Genomic DNA, 8,301 nt, shown 5'->3' with positions numbered 1-8,301 from the left:
CAGTGTGTCTGCCTTACCTGGCTTAACTCTTTTTTCCACTCTGTCACGAGAGAAAGGACAGTTACAGATATTTAATGCTAGTACTCCTTGTAATTGCTCTCCATTCTATATAGCAAGGTCTCCTGTGAGACACATGCATTTCAGGAAATGCATAAAAACACTGGGAGACAAGGAGAAAATATTAGATTTTATCTATATGTTAATTTTTTCTTTTAAAAAATTGTTTCTCCATAGGCTTATAGTGCATATATTTTTATATATGTATGCATATATGTTTACATTTATTTAGGTATGATTATATTCAGCGAAATTAACAGATCTTAAGTATGCAGGTTTCTTTTTTCAATTTTCTTCATGGGCTTTGTTTTTTTTTAAATGCAATTTTATTAAGATATACTCACATACCATATCATCCATCCAAAGTATACGATCAATGACGTATTATCGTATAGTTGTGCATTCATTGCCACAATCAATTTTCAAACATTTTCATTTCTCCAAAATAAAAAGAAAAAATATAAAACCTAAAAAAGAACACCCAAATCATCTCTTACTCCTTATTCCCCACTATTATGTATATATTTCTGTCATTATTTTATTACTCATCTGCCCATACACTGGTTAAAGGGAGTGTCAGTCACCAGGTTTTCACTATCACACAATCACACAATAAAAGCTATACAGCTATACAATTATCATCAAGAATCAAGTCCTCTGGATTACTGTTCAACAGATTCAGGTATTTCCTTCCAGCTACTCTAATACACTAGAAACTAAAAAGGAATAGCTACATGATGTGTAAGAATAACCTCCAGAATGACCTCTGAAATCTATTTGAGATCTCTCAGCCACTGAAACTCCTATTTTTGTTTTATTTCTTTTCCCCTTTTTGGTCAAGACAGCATTCTCAATCCCAAGATGGCAGACTCATCCTGGGGAGTCCTGTCCCATAAAGGGGGGAGGGCAGTGAGTTTACCTACAGTTGGCTTAGAAAGTGAGGTCACATCTAAGCAACAAAAGAGGTTCTCCAGGGGTGACTCTTGGGCATAATTATTAGTAGGTTTAGCTTCTCTTTTATAGTGCATATATTTTATAATACACATGCCATAATAGGAAAGTAGAACACATGTTATTAACAAACATACATAATATGCTCAAAAAGAATTCAAAATTATTTTAATTGCATGTTCAAGAACTTTTACTGATGGGAGCATGATTGCAAGACTTTGGAGACTTCTACTCTACATGGTGAAGCTTCAACTCCCTGTATGAAGGCCCTTCATGACGTGACACTCGCCTGACTTCTGAGCCTCATGTGCCCCCATGCCACCACACACATACTGAGCAATTATCATTTAAGATTTTTTATGAATCTCAGATTTTCAAGGAAATTTTGAAATTCATTTGTTTTTCCACCGGGATTAGACCTAAACCCCAATCCCTCCCCAACCTCCGTATTCATTGCCCTCAAACTTTTTCTAATCTAAATTTGATATGACTGTGAATTCTCTCAGTGATATTCACTTTAGAACTCACACTACTGTCAAAGTCCCTCTGTGTATATTATTTGGAATAGACACTTCTGCTCATTTTGAGCAAGATTCCAACCTCTCTACCAACCTCTTCTAATTATTAGAGAGAGAAATTGCTAATGTGACTGATCAGAGCTTAGGGCATTGATGGAACCATCTTCATTATGGGCATGGTCATTGTGTCCTAAAGGTTAGAATCTGTGAGAGGTATTCCTTTCTGTACTTCCATCTCCTGAGCGATCCATATACCTAAGCAGGGCATGGATTCTTGAGATAAACCTGGTTAGGTATCTCCTTTTCTATTTTATTTCCTCTGTGACAGCAGCAAAGAGATTAGCTAAACTTTAGTCTATTCTACAGCATAGCCACTTCACATACAGAGAGGAGGGAAAATCCAGTCCTCCTTTAAGCCATGAAAACAAATTCAGCTTTACCAAAATCTATATTTTTTAAATTCAGCTATTTAAAAATGATACTGTATGACTTGCACTTCTGGCCATTATGGAGTCACTGATGCTAAACTAGATTTCACAGTGTAAACAAATATGAAAATGGTAAAATATATGAATAATTATCTTTTCATTTTGGAAATGAGCAGCACAGAATTGTGATCACTGGGTGAAGAGAAACAAACAAAATGACCCCCCTGATCCCCCAGCTTTCTGCTTGAAGGTACTTTCTATATGGCAGCACAGACTAAGGGAGTGTAAACAGAGTACAGTTGTCTCCTGACATGAGGATACGGAAATCAAAGATTGGGGCTACTTAGAGGATGGGATTTGCTGAGATAAAGAAGTTGGAGGTCTGGAGATAAAGAAGCTATTCAGAGATGTGAACTCAGTAATCTGTAAAGAGTTACCCTTGAGACATTAGCTGAATACTAAGTTGCAAAAGCATAAAGCAAGACTCCAAAAAATTCAAGAAAATAAAAAATAAACCCTAGGCAAAAAACTGTCACCAACTACTAGAGTTTGCATAAAGTTGGCAGTTGGTTAAAGTTTCAGATATCCAGAATGGAGAATCCTTTCTGCACACCTTGAGTATCTAACTACTATGGTTTGCTAATGCTTCCAGAATGCAAAACACCAGAATTGGATTGACTATTATAAATGGGGTTTATCTGGTTACAAATTTACTATCCTAAGGCCATAAAAGAGTCTAAACTAAGGCATCAAGAGAATACCTTCACTGAAGAATGGCTTTGGCGTCTGGAACACCTCTGTCAGCTGGGAAGGCACGTGGCTGGCATCTGCTGTTCCTTTGCTCCCAGGTTGTGTTTCAAAATGGCATTCTCCAAAATGTCTCTGGGTTTCTCTTAGCTCCTCTTTCTCAGCTTCTGTGGATCCTTGCTTCTTTCTCCTATGACGTTTCTCTCTAAGCATCTGGAGGTCCTCTCTTAGCTTTTCCAGGGCAAATTCCAGGCTTCATCTGTTACCTTAGCATATCCAAATGTCCTTCTGTTGGCAACTCCAAGCATCTCTAAATGTCAGCAAGCATCTGGGTCTGTGTCGGCTTCCAAGTATCTAACATCTGTGTGTCCTGGCTTAGCATATCCCGGGGTGTTTTCATCTCTCTTAAATTCTCCAGTGAACTAATGAAGACCCACCCTGAATGGGAGTTGCCACACCTCCATGGAAACAATCTAATCAAAAGTATCACCCACAGTTGGGTGAGTCACATCTCCATGGAAACACTCATGAAAAGTTTCTACCCAACAAGATTGGGTTACAAGATCATGGCTCCTCTGGGGTCCATAACAGTTTCAAATCAGCACACTAACAAAATCACAGAAACCTTTAGGGATAGGGCTAAACTTTACCTAGAAGTAATTCTAGACCCCTCCTAACAAAACATTGAAAAAGTTCCAAAAGGATCAAGCTAATACAAAAGTAATTTAACTACCAGCCAGAAAGAAGCTCAACTCTCTTAAGAAAGAAAAAATAAAAAGCACACAGTAAAGCTGAATCTAAATGTCCAGCATGACATTTAGATGAAAACATCTACGTAAAACCTATAATTAACATCACACGTAAGGGTGAATGACTGAACACTTTTCCCCTAAGAAGAAAGCCAGATATCTGCTTTCAACACTTCTGTTCCACTTGGTATTTTAAGTCATAGTCAGTGCAAGAAGACAGAAAAAGACAAGAAAGACATACAGATTGGAAGAAAGAAGTAAAATTGTCTTTATTTGTAGGCAATGTGATAGTACATGTAGAAAATCCTGAGCAACCCAAAACACTAGAACTAATAAGTGAATTTTGCAAGATGATAAGGTACAAGGTCAGTTTGTTTCATTAGGCTAGCCCTAAACAAATGCACTTGAAGATTAATAATACGCTATTCACATTAGCATCAAGAAACAGGAAATATTTAAGGATAAACAATGAAGTAAGTACAAAGCTTGTATACTGAAAACTGAAAACACAGCTGAGAGAAGTTAAAGAAGACATAAAAAGTGGAAGCATACATCATGCTTATATGTTTGGGAAAACTTAGAAATTTTTTTTAAATCTTAATGAATCTGTTTATAATTATGATCTATTACATATCCATCCAAATGCTTTGAACACCTTAAAAAGCAGATGCACAATATTGTTATCGTGATGGCATGACCAGTTCATCACTTTGGTACCAGAAGAAATAAAAAATAAAAACAAAAAGCAGGTACAGAGATCTACCTCCAATTGACCAAAATTTGTTTCTCCATTATCTCTATTTTGATTCTGGCCTTTTTCTTCTAATTCTGCATTGGCTTCTCATTTCTTTCCGGGATCTGAATTTTACTTACCAAACACTGGAAGTTAGGGCTCTTTCTCAGACCCACTGAGTAACATTTCAAGGTTGACAGTTGAAGGTTTGGGGTCATAAACAAGGGACCTGGATGAATTTCTGATGTTTTCCTATAGGTGTCTCTTGAGTGGTGGGAAAGAGCCTTTTGCAGACTTGTAGTTTGTGCTGATGAAACTGGTATTTTGATAGTTTTGTTTGAATGGCACCACTTTATACTGTTGCCTGATGGAAATCTCCTTTGCGAGGCATTGTTTTCGGTGTCTGTTGGTGTTTCACCACTGACTTCTAAGACAAGACTTTGTACATTTGATTTGGATGATTTTAATGACCTTGTAGCATTTCTTCCTGAAGACTGTCCATGAATAATCATATCTGTAGGGAGGGTGCAGAAGTAACATTGATGGTTCAGTGGTAGAATTCTCACCTGCCATGCAGGAGACCCAGGATTGATTCCTGACCAATGCATGTGACCCTGTGGGACCTGGTACTTCCCTAGTGGTTCCATGGCTCCTGTGTCTTTTCTTTTCTGTTTTTTTAACTCCATTTTCCATCTCTTGGCAATTGTGAACAATGCTGCTATAAACAATGGTGTGCAAATATCTATTCATGACACTGCTTTCAAATATTCTGAGTATATATGGAGAAGTGGAATTGCCAGATCACAGAGTAATTCAACATCCAGTTTTCTGAGAAACCACCAAATGGTCTTCCAGAGTGACTGTACCAGTAAACAGTCCCACCAGCAATGAATAAGAGTTCCAATTGCTTCACATCCTTCCCAGCATTTGCATCCTCTCCTGTTTGTTTGATGGTGGCCATTCTTATTGGTGTGAGATGATATCTCATTGTGGTCTTGATTTGCATCTCCCTAATAGCTAGTGAAGATGAACATTTTTTCATGTGTTTTTTAGCCATTTGTATTTTCATATCTTTTGCCCATTTTATAATTGGGCTGTTTGTACTATTGTCATTGAGTCATAGGGTTTCTTTATATATGCAAGATGTCAGTCTCTTATCAGATACATGGTTTCCAAATATTTTCTCCCATTGTGCTGGCTGCCTGTTTACCTTTTTGACAAATTCCTTTGAGGTACAAAAGCTTTTGATTTTGAGGAATTCCCATATATCTATTTTTTCTTTCATTGCTTGGGCTTTGGGTAGAAGGTCTAAGAAGCAACCTCTAAAACCAGGTCTTGAAGATGTTTCCCCACATTATCTTCTAAGAGTTTTACGGTATTGTCTCTTATTTTGAGGTCTTTTATCTACTTTGAGTTAATTTTTGTACAGAGTGTGAGTTAGGGGTCCTCTTTCATTATTTTTGTTTTGGCTATCCAGTTCTCCCAGCCCCATTTGTTGAAGACCCTGTTCTGTCCCAGTTCAGTGGATTTGGGGACCTTATCAAAAAATCAGTCAACCATATATCTGGGGGTCTATTTCCAAACTCTTGAATCGATTACATTGATCAATATGGCTATCTTTATGCCAATATCATGCTGTTTTGACCACTATAGCTTTATAGCAGGCTTCAAAGTCTGGAAGTGTAATTCCTCTCACTTTATTCTTCCTTTTTAGGACATTTCTGGCAATTCAAGGCCCTTTTCCCTTCCAAATAAATTTGATAACTAGCTTTTCCAAGTCTGCAGAGTAGATTGTTGGTATTTAGATTGGGATTGCATTGAATTTATAGATCAGTTTGGGTAGAATTGACATCTTAACAATATTTAGTCTTCCTATCCATGATCAAGGAATATTTTTCCAACTATTTAGGTCCCTTTTTTATTTCTTTTAGTAAAATTTTGTAATTTTCTGTGTAGAGGTCTTTTAAGTCCATGGTTAAGTTTATTCCTAGGTACTTGATTTTTTTAGTTGCTATTGTGAATGGACTTTTTTTTTTTTTTTTTTTTGAGTGCCTCTTCAGTTAGTTCATTACTAGTATATAGGACAATTACCAACTTATGTGCATTAATCTTATATCCCACCATTCTGCTGAATTTGTTTATTAGCTCAAGTAGCTTTGTGGTTGAATTCTTAGAATTTTTCAAATATAAGATCATATCATCTGCAAATAATGACAGTTTAACTTCTTCCTTTCCAGTTTGGATACTTTTATATTTTTATCTTGGCAAATTGCTCTGGCTGGAATCTAACACAATGTTGAATAATAGAGGTGACAGTGGGCATCTTTGTCTTGCTCCCAATCTTAGGGGAAAAGCTTTCAGCCTCTCACCATTGAGTACTGTGCTGGCTGTGGTTTTTCATATATACCCCTTATCATATTGAGGAAATCTCCTTCAATTCCTACCTTTTAAAGTGTTTTTGACAAAAAGGGATGTTCAATTTTGTTGAATGCTTTTTCAGCTTCTATCACGATGATCATTTGATTTTTCCCTTTTGATGTGTTAATGTTTTGAATTACATTGATTTTTTTATGTTGAACCACACTTGCATTCCTGGAATGAACCCCACTTGGTCATGGTGTATAATTCTTTTAATGTGCCTTTGGATTAGATTTGCAAGTATTTTGTTTAGGATTTTTGCCTCTATATTCATTACAGAGATTGGCCTATAGTTTTTCTTTTTTGTATTGTCTTTATCTGGTTTTGGTATCGAGTGATATTAGCTTCATTAAATGAGTTAGGTAATGTTCCTTTTTCTTCGATTTTCTGAAAAAGTTTCAGCAGGAATGGTGTCAATTCTTTTTTTAAAGTTTGGTAAAATTCCCCTCTGAAGTCATCTGGCCCTGGACTTTTATTTGTACGTAGATTTTTGATGACTGATTGTGATTGGTTTGTTGAGGACTTCAATTTCTTCTTGGGTCAGTCTAGGTTGTTCATGTGTTTCTAGGAAATTATCCATTTCCTTTAAATTATCTAGCTCGTTGGCATTCAGCTGTACATGGCATTCTCTTATGATTTTTTTTTTATTTCTTCAGGATCTGTAGTAACTATCCCCTTCTCATTTCTGATTTTGTATATTTGGGTCTTCTCTCTTTTTGACTTTGTCAGTCTAGTTAAGGGTCTGTCAATCTTGTTAATCTTCTCAAAGAATCAACTTTTGGTTTTATTTATTCTCTCTATTGTTTTTTGCTCTCCAGCTCATTTATTTCTGCTTTAATCTTTATTTCTTTTTGTCTACTTTTTTTAAGGTTAGTTTGCTGATCATTCTTTAGCCTGTGAAGGGAGTTCTTGAACCGTCCATCTTATCCTTTAGTTTTTAGTTGTTAGATCTATTTATTATTTCCTCTCTCTCTTTTTCCTTCAAGCTACCCTTACTAATAAGTCTTCAGTTCTGTGCTCTTCTCTAGACCTCTCTCACCTTTCTTGTTTTTTCTCAGCTGATAGAACTCCCTTTAGTATTTCTTAAAGGGCAGGTCTCTTGTTAACAAATTCTCTCAGCATTTGTTTGTGAAAATATTAAAGTTTTCCTCAGCTTTCAAAAGGAGAGCTTTGCTGAATAAAGAATTCTTGGCTGGCAATTTTTCTCTTTCAGAATCTGAAATATATCTTCTTGCCTCCCTGGTGTCTGCTGAGTAGTCACTGCTTAGTCTTATGTTGTTTCCCTTGTATGTGGTGAATTGCTTCTCTCTGTTGCCTTCAGAAGTTTTTTCTTCTCTTCAGCATTTGACAATCTAATCAGTATATGTCTTAGGATAGGTTTATTTGGATTTATTCTATTTGGAGTTCCTTGGGCATCCTTAATTTGCATATTTATGTCATTTGGAAGGCTTGGGTAGTTTTCTCCTACAATTTCTTTGAATACTCTTCCCAGACCTTTACTCTTCTCTCCCCCTTCTGGAGCACCAATGATTCTTATATTTCGCCCTTCATGTTGTCCATCATTTCCCTGAGATCCATTTCAAATTTTTCTATTTTTTTCACCATTCATTCTTTTGTGCTTTCACTTCCCATCAACTTATCCTTGAGGTTGCTAATTCGTTCCTCTAGTTCTTCAAATCTGGTGTTATGTGTCTCAAGAA

This window comes from Choloepus didactylus, chromosome 1 (assembly GCF_015220235.1).
Source record: "Choloepus didactylus isolate mChoDid1 chromosome 1, mChoDid1.pri, whole genome shotgun sequence".
Taxonomy (NCBI): domain Eukaryota; kingdom Metazoa; phylum Chordata; class Mammalia; order Pilosa; family Megalonychidae; genus Choloepus; species Choloepus didactylus.
The sequence above is the reverse complement of the archived record's forward strand: the minus strand, read 5'-3'. Positions refer to the sequence as shown.